This window comes from Geotrypetes seraphini, chromosome 13 (assembly GCF_902459505.1).
Source record: "Geotrypetes seraphini chromosome 13, aGeoSer1.1, whole genome shotgun sequence".
Lineage (NCBI taxonomy): Eukaryota > Metazoa > Chordata > Amphibia > Gymnophiona > Dermophiidae > Geotrypetes > Geotrypetes seraphini.
The window spans coordinates 62,769,563-62,784,617 of record NC_047096.1 but is presented as its reverse complement, the minus strand read 5'-3'; positions in this window follow the sequence as shown (position 1 = coordinate 62,784,617).

The window sequence follows — 15,055 nt, the reverse complement described above, 5'->3', positions numbered from 1 at the left end:
TTTGATTCTCACTTCTTTTTTGAACAGCCTGGAACAGAAATATAAGGCCTAGGGGGGAATCTAGACTTCAAATATATTCTTAAGGACTGTCTGACCAAATCAAATGTCGTTTTGGGAGTCTTATTCTAGACCAGTGATTACCAAAACTGTCCTGGGGGAACCTGGGCCAGTCAGAATTTCTGAATATCTGCAATGAATAATATTAATCAAAATGTACAATTCAATGAGGAATACTCAATAAAGCTTCTTCAAAATGTTATACCTTATCACAATTCAGCTTAATACATATAATTAAAACAGAATTAAACTCTTGTTACTGCTTCAAAATTTAAATAATCACAAAGATACACATATCAACACAATTTATTCACCTTACACGGGAACAATGTCATCAATAAATACAAATATTGCACCAAATATACAATTGTGCTGAATTTATATAAAGTGAATTCAACATTGCTCAAATATTTCAATCTTTCTAACTTATCCACAAGATCTATATTCAAAAATTATAGCAGTTCTCACATAGTTTCATTAAAAAAAAAATCACAAAAATCCACAATATATGTCTCTTGCAGTGCTCTTGGAGTTCTATTTTTAAAAAAAAGTTCCATCTGCCTGTTTGCTAACTACCAGAAGAGAAAAAAGTCCAACTGTCAAAAATTGCACTAAGTTGAAAATTTTCTTTAAAATATAATATATAGTATTTCAACATATCCGTTCAAGCCCTGATGATCAAAATTCCTCCATGGTCATGCAGTACTTTCTTATTCAACCCAACATGGATCTGTGTTTCTTAGCTTTGCATATACACGACTTCTTCAAATCTGCAACCAGTCAAACGGACCTACTGCTCTGTATCATAATCTCAGTATGGTTGCAACTCCCTGAGGGAGATTTGCCATCAGGTGTCCTGTCGCACAATCAACTTAGTTCAATTTTCGACAGTTGGACTTTTTCCTCTTACGGTAGTTAGGGTGTTTTTTTAAAATAGAACTACAAGAGCACTATAAGATGCATATGTGAGTGGGTGCTGAAAGGTTCTCAGCCCAAACAACCTAAATTCTGAGAGTTATTTTGCCACTGTAGCTGAAAAAAAAGTGATATTTTATTTTGCAAAGTGCCAATTTGCAGAATCACAATGCTATGTTTTGACATTGTTTCAGATCATTGATTGAACCACATCAACAAAAAGTGAGGAATTTTTAAGTGTGGAACTCCAAGCCGTCATGAAGTTCCTATTCCTGTGGAAGAGAACTCCAAAGGAAATCCATGAATATATGATGCAAACATTGAGTGACAAATGTCCATCATACTCCACAGTGAAGATGTGGTGTGCAAACTTTCTACAAGGAGATTTTGAGTCCAAAGATGCAATAATAACTGGGAGGCCTCAAACGGTGTCAACTCCAGAAATTGTTTACCATATCCATGACCTGATCAGCAAATATCGGATAAAACAATTGCTGAGACACTAAAGATATCCAGGGAATGTGTTGAGTATATAATCCACGAGCAGCTGGGAATGCAGAAGCTGTCAGACCAAATGTTTGAATGCTGATAAGAAATGATGTCAAGTGGATACGTCCAAGTTAATTTTGCAGCATTTTCAGCAAGCTGCTGCCAACCTTTTGGAATGACTAGTTACTATTGATAAAACATGGTTACACCACTATGATCCTTAGACAAAACAACAGTCCATGCAATGGCGGCACTCAGGTTCTCCAAGGCCAAGGAAATTCAAGACCCAAAAGTCATCAGAAAGGTCATGGCCACAGTGTTTTGGAATCAGGAAGATGTTGTAATGACTATCTTCCAAGGGTTTTTCAAACTATTGTTTAAATTTATATCATGCTTTATGAAGCAGCTTATAATACTTCTAAAAGATACAAGGGGAATCTCAGAATGCCACTTGTTGGTTCCTGCAGTACAGTGTGGCAGCACTCGCCACTGGCTCACCCAAATGTGCCCTCTATTCTATTTTAATCTCTTTTTTTCCTTTTTATATTCTTCACACTGTTTCTAATTCTAATTTTTCATACTGTTTCTGTGCTCTTTAATAAATAAATAAATATGCTAATATCTTTAAAGTCATTTCCAAAATCTCAATTCATTGAATTTTTATCTCTTCCATATGTTTTCTTAGTCATTTCATTCATTTCAATAATTTATCATTTTTTCTGATTCATTTTCAAGTAATATACTGAACATTTCTTATCCCCTAGATAACTTAGCTTTGTGTTAGTGCAATGTCGCCGTTACACTACGCCCCACCAACGCGTTTTGTATCTTCCTCAGGACGGGGAAAGTGCCTTAACTACAACAAAGCAAACACAGCAACATAAGAGTTATTGGGAGGGGAATGTCAATGAATAATTATTGGTATTATATCATTCCTTTCAAGTACTCACCAACTACATTTCATTCATTCGCTTTCTCACACTGCTTACAATATGTCATCCAAATATGGCCGCGGCATTCAGTTACTGCATGATATACACCTCCCTGATGACATCATCCATAGGATACCCAATCATACACTTTTGACTTCTGAATTGATGAAGCCTCTTTGCTTTGGAACCCTGCTAAAATAGATAAATGCAAACTCTGTTTAAGACAGGTACTTAACTGAGGCAGATTGTCTACTATACTGTAGCATTGTTCTGGACATCACAAACAAACGAAAGGAATACTGACGGGGTTTCAGGACCTCTACACCCATCTACAGGAAAGAAGATCATCGAGGTAAGAACCTAATATTTCTTTCCAGTGCAATGGATATAGAAGTCCTGAAATCTTGGGACGTACCTAAGCAATCCCTGGTCCTGGGCAGGCCATATGAGTCTGCTGCCAGCACTAAGGACCCTAAAGCTGTGTCCAGGTGAGCTGCCATATCAACCCTATAAAATTTCATAAATGTATGAAGTGTAGACCACCTCGCTGCCCTGCCAATCTCCTCGAGAGGAGCCGAAAGAGACTCTGTGAAGGAACCTGCTACCCCCTCCACTGGAGTGCGCTTTCAGTGATATCAGGGATCGCTGTCCACTCCCGACGTATGCTGCAGATATGTACACTGCAGATATCCGCCTTGAACCGCAAGGTAATGGCGGAATAGAAATCCCTAATGTAATGTAATGTAATATAGTTATTAGAATCCATCTGGAAATGTATGTTTCAGAAGCCGGCATTTTCCAACGGCTGGGGTTCGTCAAGACAAACAGATGATCGGTCAGACAAAACTCATTGGTCACTTTGAGATTCTGTAGAAGGAGTTTAGAGGGGAAGAAAGCAGGCAAACAAGAGAAAGAGAAGAGGGGGAGAAAAAGTAGGAGACGGCAGAGAGCAGAGAAAGAACTAGGGGCAGCGGCGAGAGTTAGCTCTGCCTACCCCCCAAAGTCACCCACCGGAGCTCCCCCTTAAAAGGGGAGGAGCCAACAATGAACTAAAGGCTCGGGCAGACGAGCAGGAGGAAGGAGAAGGAGTTTAGAGGGGAAGAAAGCAGGCAAATGAGACAAAAGAGGGGGAGAAAAAGCAGGAGGCAGAGAGCAGAGAGAGAACTAGGGGCAGCGGCGAGAGTTAGCTCCGCCTACCCCCCAAAGTCACCCACCGGAGCTCCCCCTTAAAAGGGGAGGAGCCAATGGTGCTCAGCCATTTGGCATGCATCGAAGGCGAGTGTTAAAGGTGCCCGCCTTAGCGAGAGCGCTTTTGCGAAGGGCCTTAAGAAGGGATGAGTCACTGAAAAAGAGCAAGAGGACAGTCACAGCAGACACAGAGGACAGCCACAGCAGACCGGCAAGCGGACAATACTGGTGATACGCGGTATATATTTTGTGCCTCGGTGATCATGTCCTTGAAAAGGGACCACGCTTGCTCTAGTGTTTTTATAGTGCTTATCCTCTTCTTAATCTTCTTCCCCACCATGAGTGTCATCCCTTCGTAATTCCATTTTCAGAAGTTCAGTGCCGTGGTCGATGTTCTGGATCGATGTTTTGCCCCTGTATCCATGTCGAAGCGGATCATATTGTGATCACTGCTTCCCAGCGTCCCTTCTAATTTTACACCTTGTGCCGGTCCTCGTAGTCCATTTAGAATTAAGTCTAGAATTGCATTCCCCCTCGTATTTTCCTTGGCAAGTTGTTCCAGGAAGCAATTGCCTACAGCATCCAGGAACTTGGTCTCCCTACCGCAGCCGGAGGTGCCTAGGTGCCAGTCTATCCCCGGATAATTGAAGTCACCCATGATAACTGCGTTGCCTCCCTTGCAGTTGCGTTTAATCTCATCTGTCATCTCTCCATCAATTTCTTTGGACTGCCCTGAAGGTCGGTAGTAGATGCCGATCTTCGTTTCCGTTCCTGTTGTCCCCGGAATTTTGGCCCATTGAGACTCTTTTTGAAAAATGGAGGCTGAGAGGGGACTTGATCAAAACATTCAAAATAATGAAGAGAATAGACTTAATAGATAGAGACAGGTTGTTCACCCTCTCCAAGGCAGAGAGAATGAGAGGGCACTCTCTAAAGTTAAAAGGGGATAGATTCCGTACAAACATAAGGAAGTTCTTCTTCACCCAGAGAGTAGTGGAAAACTGGAACACTCTTCCGGAGGCTGATATAGGGGAAAATACCCTCCAGGGATTCAAGATAAAGTTAGACAAGTTCCTGCTGAACCCGAACGTACGTAGGTAAAGCTAGTCTTAGGGCACTGGTCTATGACCTAAGGGCCGCCGCATGAGCGGACTGCTGGGCACGATGGACCACTGATCTGACTTAGCAGTGGAAATTCTTATGTTCTTATGACATCCAATAACTGCAAGATCTTGTTCTTCTTGGACCCATTGATCCTTCTTGATTTACATGGAAAGGCGAAATGACCTTTGGCAAAAAAGGACGGCACTATGCGTAATGATACTCCCACCTCACTAAACCTGAGGATCAGTTCTCTGCAGGACAAGGCCTACAGCTCTGACTCTTCTTACTGATGCAATTGCTACTAAAAATACCATCTTCATGGTAAGGTCTATGAGTGATGCTCCCTGCAATGGCTCATATGGCGCCGAGTTATGGGCTTTTAGAGCCAGGTACAGATTCCACGTCAGAAAACACTGTTTCACCGGTGGATGAACATAAGAACATAAGAATTGCCGCTGCTTGGTCAGACCAGTTGTCCATCGTGCCCAGCAGTCCGCTCAAGCGACCACCCTTAAATCAAAGACCAGTGCCTATTAGAGTCTAGCCTTACCTGCGTTTTCTGTTCCAGTAGGAACTTATACAACCTTGCCTTGAATCCCTGAAGGGTGTTTTCCCCTATAACAGCCTCTAGAAGAGCATTCCAGGTTTCTAACTTCAGCGAGTGCCCTCTCGCTCTCTTTACCTTGGAAAGGGTGAACAGTCTCTCTTTCTCTACTAAGTCAATTCCCTTCAATATCTTGAATGTTTTGATCATGTCCCCTCTGTCTTCTCAAGGGAGAAGAGGCCCAGTTTCTCTAGCCTCTCGTTGTATGGCAACTCCCCTCGTCCCTTAACCATTTTTGTCACTCTTCTCTGGACCCTTTCCAGTAGTACTATGTCCTTTTTCATGTACGGCGACCAGTGTTGGACGCAGTATACCAGCTGGGGGTGTACCATGGCCCGGTATAAAGGCAAGATAATCTTTTCAGATCTGTTCGTGATCCCCCTTCTTAATCATTCCTAGCATTCTGTTAGCCCTTCGCGGACATCCTGTATTTGTAAATACATTTTTTGTTACCAACATGTATCACCTTGCACTTATCCACGTTGAACCTCATTTGCCATTTTGCGGCCCATTCCTCGAGCGTATTCATGTCTCTTTGTAGGTCTTTGCAATCCTTCTGTGTCTTCACTACTCTGAATAACTTTGTATCGTCTGTGAATTTAATCACCTCACTCGTCGTGCCAAGTTCTAGGTCATTTATAAATATGTTGAAGAGCACAGGCCCGGAGACTCATGAAATCACCAGACAACAAGATAAGAAAAATGATTTCATTTTCAATTTAGTGATCAAAATATGTCCGTTTTGAGAATTTTTATCTGCTGTCTATATTTTGCACTATGGCCCCCTTTTACTAAACCGCAATAGCAGTTTTTAGCGCAGGGAGCCTATGAGCATCGAGAGCAGCGCAGGGCATTCAGCGCAGCTCCCTGCGCTAAAAACTGCTATCGCGGTTTAGAAAAAGGGAGGGGATATATTTGTCTATTTTTTGTATAGTTGTAACTGAGGTGACATTGCATAAAGTCAGCTGCCTTGACCTCTTTGAAAACCCGCGGAATATAAATGATAATTAACATTTTCTCTGTGTACAGTGTGCTTTGTGTTTTTTAAAATTTTATTGTTGGTAGATCATTTTGACTTGGTCATTTTAAAAGTAGCTCACAAGCCCAAAAAGTGTGGACACCCCTGGCTTAGAGTACCTGACTACTATTCAATATAAACCACCTTGGGCAACCTTCATAAAGGCAGTTAATAAATCCAAATAAATACTGATAGAACTGATTCTGAATACTACTATATCAGAAAACTAAGAGCAATTGTGTTGTTTTTAAAAACAAAAATAGCAGAAGTTTTGTACTAATTTGTAAATACAGCATCTGCATGCACCCCACACAATCAGGATTCTGAGCCAAATATAGCACGGAAACACTTCTAGGAACACTAATGGACACTGCAAGACAACACCTCAGTACAGGTAAAAAAATACTGCTGATACAATTAGACCTTTCTGCTGCCTTTGACCCGGTCAACCACGACATGCTTCTACAAACTCTCGACTCAATAGGAATCTCTGGCAAAGTACTTGCATGGTTTAAAGGATTCCTACAATCAAGAACTTACAGAGTCAAAACAATGCAAGAAAAATCAGAACCTTGGTCCAACCCCTGCGGAGTTCTCCAAGGATCACCCCTATCACCTACTCTATTTAATATATATATAGCTTCCCTCAGCTACTACCTGGATAATCTTGGCATAATTTCATACAGCTACGCAGATGACATCACTATTCTTCTACCCTTCAACCAACCAGAATCCTTCATAGCAAACACAATACACAGAACCCTCGAATCAGTGGCTATATGGATGACAGAGCACAAATTAAAACTTAACCCTGACAAAACAAATTTCATTCTACTTGAAAATGACAAAACTCCAACGTTAACTAATCTTGTAATAAATTCATTTTCATACCCAATACAACCTACTTTAAAATTGCTTGGAATCACGATTGACAGAAGCTGTAACATGCAACCCCAAATTAACAAAATAATAAAGACATCATTCATGACCATGAGAAATCTGAGAAAAATCTGATCATTCTTCGAAAAAAAAAAAGCAATCTCTAATCCTTGGGATGCTGGACTACTGCAACATACTATACCTACCATGTCCCGCGACCATGATGAAGCAATTGCAGACGGTGCAGAATACAGCCCTGAGACTTGTCTAGTCACTAAAAAAAATATGACCATATCACAGAGGCATACCATGACTCGCATTGGCTTCCAATAGAAGCGAGAGTGAACTTCAAATTCTACTGCTTACTTTACAAGGCTATCAACGGAGAAAGCCCAACTTACTGGAATAACAGACTAAATCAATCCTCCTCAATCAGACACAGAAGAACATATTCACTATTCTATTACCCATCATCCAAAAATGTCAAATGAAAAAAACTTTATGAGAACCTAATAGCCTCCAAAGCAGCTAAATTGGACAAACAACTTCATCCAGATTACAAAACCTTCAAGAAAGAAATTAAAACCATACTCTTCAAAAAACACGTTAAACCTATCCAGCACAACAATCCTAACCCAACATCCAACTCTATAAACCCTTAGTACTCTCTAATTTTTCTAGTTACCAAACATTATCTAAAACCCATAATTCTCCCTTAAAATTTTATCTCATCATTTAATCTATTACTTCAAAGTTGAAATGTAATTCTTGTTTTAGTTTGGATGTAATCCGCCTTGAATCGCAAGGTAATGGCGGAATAGAAATCACTAATGTAATATAGTTATAAGCCTTCTATGGTCTTATGACTCCATCTTGTGGGCAATGAGACAATTACAACCAAGAGGAAAAAAAAAGACTGGCATAGAAGATGGTAACCATGGAAACAGGACCACTTGGGCAACTTAAGATCTATATCAGACACTCAAAATGGCAGCAATTTGTAAAGATTTGATTCCATATCATTAATGCAGCCTTGTTTTTGCAGTTTTAACAAGAAAATGTAAGTTGTCCGACTAAAATTTGCTGCTTCTTACAATTTTATTTCTTACAATTTTACTCTTCAGATCACATTAACGTTGGTTTTGCTACACCTGTTCCTATGGTATTTGAGCACTGAGGGTTGGGGTTCCCCCCCCCATTTCTTGTGTCCTTTGCTGATCTGTAGGTTGGTCTAATTATTTTCTCTTAATTGGTAATCAATGTGTGTCTATGACAGTCTAGATCTAAAAGTCAGAAGCCAGTGGTCATTGGTCACTCAGAATATTAGCTTATCTATAATTTGCTTCTTTTTGCTTCCTTTTCTACTCTTATCTGTATTTTTTTCTATTTTTTATTGTAATTTTTAGAATAACATAGGAAAAAATGTGGTTGGTGTTTTAACCCCTTGAAAGCACACAACTACCCAGCTTCCAACTGTTATGTAAACACTCTTATTGCAGAGGTCCCTCCCTAAGGGGGCAGATCTTCCTTCTATACTTCATAGTGGCTGTATGCTCTTCATCAAGACAAATAAGCTGATGAATTAACTGAGGTCAAGCCCCAGAACAGCAGCCTAAGGCTGGAGCTCTGGTTCAGTGAATTAATAACCTGGTTCCATCAAAGCTATAGTGCAAATAAAGGGTCTATATTGCAGTGGAACTATTTGATCTTACCTCAAAAATGAATTCTTAATGGCCACACGATGTAAACAAGCTGGTCTAGGAGAGTCCATTTACAAAGGGTATGACCACACAAGTGATGGAGGGCAGCGCAGATCAGGCCACAAAGAACAATAAATCAGGCAGTCAGAACACAGAACTTGCAAAGAGCCCAAAAGATCCATCATTCAGGTCAGAACTCTAAAAATGGGTCTTAGAACTCAAAACAGAAATGTTGGCAGTTCATGCCAAGTTGCATAGTCTTGAACTGAGCTGGGACCTAAAAAAATGTCTTCACCTTCCAGGTCTCAACCAAAGAAAATCTATATACTCATTAAAGTGTTTTGTGGGAAGAGGTAAAATGCGGACCTTGCGGATCTAAACCCACACTTCCTTAAAAATCTTCTGTCGTTTATTGACAAATCTGGTTTCAGATTTCATGACTACAGGTCCACCTTTTAGCTTATTCCACCGCCTATGACCCCACAGATCTGTGCTGTCTTAACACTAATATTACTAATAATAATTAATTTGAGGAAACACATCATCTAAGAAAGGTCTGTGTTTTACCCCAGAGCTACGGCAGGAAAATGGGGGAGGGGTTGTTTGGTTCAAGCTGGTCTTGAACCTGAGTCAGCAGGGCCCAAGACAGCTACCCTAATCTCCAGGCTACTTTGGAAGTGCGGGTTTAGATCTGCGAAGTCCGCCTTTTACTCCTTCCCTTGTTTTGTCTAACGTGAACCATACAAAGAAGATCTCTACTAAGAGAACTTGCACTAAGAACAAGTGATTGGGGACACCCCATTGCCTCAAGGAAAGGAACAAGAACAGGAATTATGAAAAGACTTCAAGTTCCCCCTGTTCAAGGCTCTACATGGAAAATTGTAAGTTTCTCCCTGCTTAAGTTCCGCTTGAATACTGTTTTAGACGCTAAATTGTATTCATTGCTAAGACTTGGCCTTAATGCTCAGTTCCCCTTGCGTAGTCTTCTAATTGCTTAATTCTACTTCTGATTAACGTTAAAAAAAAATTTTAAAAAATTAAAAAAACAACCATTTCTCACCCGCTCTTGTTTTATTAGCCTCTACTAGTTACCGTGCCGTCCTCCTGTTCAATTCATACCTCAGACATTAAACAAGTACCTAGACCTCTCCCTAAACTGACGCTAAGCCTCTCCTCTGCTATTCACACACACAATCCAAACAAGTCCTGCCTCCCAGCCCCAAAGGCTCCCCAAGACTCACCATGAAGCCTCCCTTCTGGCTCCTTCTTTGCTCATCTCTTAAGACCACCCTCTGCTTGAAACCTCCCTCCCCCAATCTACTAGACTCCTCAAATGTCAGTAACTTCTGCCCTGGTCTCATAATCCCCACGGTGATGCGCACCAGAAGTCACCCTTTCAAAAAAAAACCCCGCAAAGTCAACCACGCCTCTTTAAAACCTGTGCCCCCCGCCAATCTTCCCAATCACGCCACTGACTCTCTCACCCCAGTCCCGACACTTTACTGCAACGCCAGATCCGTTTGCAACAAGATTCAAATTTTGAAGGACCTTCTCGTAGACTTTGACCCTGGATTCCTCTGCATCACGGAGTCCTGGATCACTAAAGACGATCTATTTACACAAAACAAACTATGCCCCCATGGCTACCAAGGCCTCTTCTCACCTAGAACAAACCGAAAAGGAGGCAGTCTGGCACTCCTCTACAAATCTTTCTTTGATGTCCAGCTCCTCGAAAAGGGTAGCCACTCCTCACTAGAATATATGCTTGCCTCTGTCAACAATGAACTCCATCCACACTCACTGGGTATCTTATTATTATATCGCCCACACACCCCTTGGAGAAACTCCTCCGAACTCGTCCTCGAGACCATTACTAACGCATTCCTTAAGTTTCAAAGACTACTGATCATTGGTGATATCAATCTCCACCTTGACGACACCACCAGCAAAGATGCTTCCGAATTTAATAACTTCCTCACCTTTCTAGGCTTCCCCCTCCCTGTATCCTCTCCAACCCATGAAAAAAGTCACACACTAGACTTCATCAGTTTCCTTGATCTTATTGCTTACAAAACTTCAACCGAAGATACCCGCTGGGATCACGTCCCCTGGTCCGACCACTTCCTAGGAGCTTTCAGTCTCCCCATCTTCATGTCGCACCTTGGGACTTCACCCCATACCTCTAATCCTATAACTCTCCGCAAAAAAATTTCAAGCGATCAGTTCTGGATCAAATTTCTCAACCAATTCTCCTCCATGCCTAAGCCTCTAGATTCAGTAACCAACTGGAACAGCTGGATTATCCTCTCTGAGTCCACCTACCACTCTCTTGCCCCACTTTCCACTAAAACCATCTCCTACTCCCGCAAGGCACCCTGGTATCTTCCATTTCACAGAGAACTGAAACAGAAATGTCGATCTCTGGAACGCATCTGGAAAAAATCTAAATCTCCTACAGATAAACAGACCTGGAGGGTCAACATTAAGCTCTACAATACTATACTCAAAAAAGCAAGGAAAAACTTCTACGGTGACAAGATCACCAGATCAAACAACCAGAATAGTGCGCTGTTCAACATCTGGCGCTCCTTAACTTTTAAAAATGACTCCTCCATGTTCCCCTCTTCCCCATCAGCCGACATCCTAGCAAACTTCTTCAACGGTAAGGTCACCACCTTAAGAAGCTCCTTCCCGCCTGCAGTCTCTTTCAACTCTCTGGTGTCCGCTATTCCCAACCCTACCCCAAATGTCTCCTACCCTATCCCAGTAAACAGATCCTGGACTGCCTTTGAGCAAGTTTCCGAACAGCAGGTCCTTAAACTCTGCCTGAAACTGAAATCCTGCAAATGTACCTTGGACCCATTTCCATCCTACCTATTTGAGAAAATTCCTGCACAGGCCATATCATCTCTTACCAAACTTATAAACTCTGCCCTATCATCGGGCATTTTCTCCCCAGAAATGGGACATATTGCGTTGACCCCCCCTACTAAAAAAAGCTGACCTGGATCCCTCCACTCCATCCAAATATCGCCCAATAGCAAATATTCCTCTCCTAACCAAATTGCTAGAGTCTATCGTATCCTCCCAACTCTCATCCTACCTGGATAGATTCTCTATTCTCCTACCTTATCAATTCGGCTTCAGATCCAACTTCAGCACTGAATCACTTTTGGCCTCACTAATCTCTAAGGTTCAACAACTTCATTCTCATAATAAATGTGCTGTTCTCCTTCAATTCGACCTTTCTGCAGCCTTCGACGTCGTCCATCATGACATTCTAATCTTCCAACTCTCCGAGATAGGCATTAGCTCTACAGTCCTTGATTGGTTCTCGAACTTCTTACATTCTCGTTCTTACACCGTCACCAAGAATGGCACTTCATCCTCCCCATGGAAACCGACATGTGGAGTCCCGCAAGGTTCCCCCCTATCTCCTATTCTTTTCAACATTTATATGTCTTCCCTGAAACTCCTTCATCCCCCCTAGAAACACTTTACACCTATGCCAATGACATCCTGGTCCTCCTCGAGACCGACTCGAACCTCACTAATCTTGCAGCGAACATTTCCTCATGCATAACGAACCTCCAATCTTGGGCCCTCACTGTTCAAATGAAACTGAATGAGTTCAAAACGAAACTACTCTGGCTCGGCCCTAAATTAGACCAACTACCCACCTCCATCCCATTGTCCTCAGGCTCCTCACTACAGTTGGAGTTCTGTAGCAAAGTTCTGGGCATCACCATTGATTCTTCACTATCCTTCAACGACCACCTCAACTCCTTGATAAAAAAAATGCTTTTTCAGCCTTCACATGCTGAGGAAAGTAAGGTCCTGCTTCCATCAAAAACACTTCACCGTCCTCGTCCAATCTACCATCCTTTCCAGATTGGACTATTGCAATTCTATCTACTTAACCCTAACAAAGAAAAGCCTCCATAGACTCCAACTAATCCAGAATACCGCTGCTAAGCTTATCTTCTCAAAAAGTAAATTTGACCATGTCTCACCTCTCCTGTCCAAGCTCCACTGGCTTCCTGTAATCTCCAGGGTCCACTTTAAATGTGCCTGCTTAACCTTCAAGATCCTACACGGCATCCTCCCTCCTTTTATTCCATTATCCTGGAATTCCTCAAATCCAAATTCAACTAGATCCGCCCAAAAACTAAAATTATCCTTCCCCTCTTTAAAAGGCATATCCCATGTTGGTAAACTAGGGTCTTCCCTCCCCTTCAGAATCACGGAGCTCTGGAATAATCTTAGCTCCCCACTTCGTAACTTGAGCTCCCTTCAACTATTCCGTAAGCATCTGAAAACTTGGCTGTTCTCTAAAATGTAATTTTTCTCTCCCTCTCTGATATACTAAGCCCTCTAACCTCTCTTCATACTTTTTCTATAATTCCATTGGAGTTTCATTTTTTCCCAATTCCTGTAAACCGTGCTGAGCTCCACGTTGTGGAGATGATGCGGTATATAAACTCAAGGTTTAGTTTAGTTTTAGTTTAGAAAATCTCAAACAGCCAATCAGGCCTTAGGCTTAGTGAGGATGGGCCGGGAAGGGGCGGGCCCTCCTCATTTCGACGAGGCGGGCCTGCCGGCTGGACGGACAAGACCCGTCTGGCCAACAATTAAAGGTTAGTTTGGTGGGGGGAGGTTTGGGGGCTGTTAGCGCGGGGGGGGGGTGCGTCTTCTGGCAGGAGGGATTGGGCACCCTCCTGCCGGTGATCAATAGTGTTGGGGGGCATCTTCCAGCAGGAGGGATTGGGCACCCTCCTGCTGGTGATCGGTAGTGTCGGGGGGGGGGGGGGGGCATCTTCCGGCAGGAGGGTTTGGGCACCCTTCTGCTAGCAATCGGACAGGCGGACGCTATACTTATAGCGGCAGAGAGATCCCTTGCCGCGATAAGTATAGCGGCCGCGTCTACTCTAACCCGATTCTGTAATCGGCATCTGTAACTTGGACGCCGGTTACAGAATCGGGGTTTAGTGTAGGCCCGATTCTGTATAGGACGCCTCTCCTGGGCCATCCTACAGAATCCGGCCCTATGTGTCCACTGACCAGAATCCAGCAGATCATTTTATAAGAGTTGTACTGTATCCCACCAAATGCAGACAACATAGATGACAGGACCAGATTTCCTTTTAAAGCCCAATTAAACATACTCAAATTTAATAATAATAACAACAGTTTATATACCACAACAAATAAGAACTGACCATACAAATGACCATACAGTAAAAATACAATTTAAAAGAAGATACATTGCATGACGGAAGCATAGAATTATTAAACGAAACAACCAGTTAAGATACAAATTTATCAAACATTTGGGTCTTCAATAGTTTTCTAAAATCAAGATAAGAAGAGGATCCTAGCATAATTTGGCACCAATCATTCAATATGGCACCTTGAAAAGATAGAGTTCTCTCCAGAAATATTTTGTAACATAATTTAGCAGAAGGAAACGCAAACAGACAAACTCTGCTTGTGACCATATTTGGGTGGTTCAAAGAAAAATGGGAAACAAGGTATCCAGGTGACAAACCAAAAATTGATTTGTAACAAACGCAGGCAAAGTTAAACAAAACTCTGGCCTCAATCGGCAGCCAGTGGAGTTTCAAATAATATGATGTAATATGCTCCCATTTTTTTTCAATCCAAAGATCAATCGAACTGAGGTGTTTTGAACCACTCTCAATTTTCTTAAAAGCACCCAAATAAATAACATTACAATAATCAAGAGAAGAAAAGAAAAAGTGTACTAGATCTAGGGGAGAGAAGGTTCCAGACTGCTATGACACTCAAAACTGTGCTTGGTCGAGGAATGCCAAGTTTTAAGCAGAGCCTTAAATTTAGTAGCGTGGGAAGAGAATTCCAAAAGAGAGGGCTTGCGACCAGGGGTAGCCAGCATAGTGGACAGTATAAGAGCCAACTTTTCAACCTTATTAGGATGCTAAGCCCAATTGAAATGACCGCTCCTTGGACACAGTCCAATATTGGGGGGGTACTGGCTCCTATGGTGGAGAATGTTTATGGCAGGGAATACCCAAGAATGTGGAAAAGAGAGGAACTGCCCATAAGGTGTGTGATCACGCACAGGCCCCGAAGAAGACTATCAGACCAAAACCAGCCCCGAGGGGGGGAGGGGGTAGAATTAGTTTGATCA